The sequence below is a fragment of the Corylus avellana genome, chromosome ca9 (assembly GCF_901000735.1).
Source record: "Corylus avellana chromosome ca9, CavTom2PMs-1.0".
Classification (NCBI taxonomy): Eukaryota; Viridiplantae; Streptophyta; class Magnoliopsida; order Fagales; family Betulaceae; genus Corylus; species Corylus avellana.
In genome coordinates this window covers 3,127,895-3,128,983 of record NC_081549.1, presented here as the reverse complement: position 1 = coordinate 3,128,983, position 1,089 = coordinate 3,127,895, and positions in this window count along the sequence as shown.

Here is a 1,089-nt window from a genome sequence, read left to right as displayed (position 1 = left end):
GTATTCTATTGTAGCATCATCAACATCAAGTTGTTTGGGAATCGACTCCAGTTTCTTAGTCCCCATTCTCACATGAGTTGCTTTGAAGTAAGCCCCTGGTTTTCATCTTTCTATGAGCCATACATTTGATTTAATCCTTCCCTGTAATTTCACCAACATGAGGAGCATCTAGACTGCCTCAAATTCTTAAATCAGAGATTGTGTTGGATGATAGATTCATAATAAATTTGGTACGGAAGGCTCAAGACCTAATTGAACTAAAGGCAAGTCATCACCGTTGGAAAAAGCCCAAAACAGGGCTACACCCCATTGGTGCGTGAGGTCTAAAAAGACTCTTGTCTCCCCCTCAAGACCTTGTTTTATAGGAGTCCTCTCTCTCCTCTTACTTTTCTTTTCTCATGTCAAGATATTGATTTAAACATCGGAGTATCTTTCATCAGAGGACCAAAGGCTTAATGACAACACATTCTGATTTTCATAGGTGAAAAGCAACCCGGCTTGTATGTGACTGATTTTTTTATCTAACATTAGATGTTTTTTTATGTGGCCAATATTTTAACATAATGATTTTTTAATGGATAACATCATGGTGGAACTAAGAGCACTTATTCTAACAATATATTTTTGCCCCAAAAAACTTTTTTAAGTATTAAAAACATTATTTAAACTATTAACATAATTCCATACAAGCTCTAAATCTACTCCCATATATAAATAAATCATTTTACTGCTATGCTGTGACACATTGCTCTATTGACATGCTTGGATGAAATAATTTATTTAATTTCAGATCTTAGCTGGAATGACGAATGACATGCATTTATGGACAGCATAATTTAGTTGTAGAATTTCTTATTTTGGGCATTTTTCTGGTGAAATAAACCCAAGTTATAATTGAATTAGGTCACCAAAATTTAATTCAATTGGCTTATTGGTGCGTTACCCGGGGCAGGAAACATCTTGGGAGGTTCACAAAGGACACACACAGTTACAATCTCACGCGGTCGTGCCAAAATCCTTCTCCTATTGAAATTATAAGTTATAACACGCACAACGCGGCTTACCGTTACCGGAAACCCCCCCCTGGCT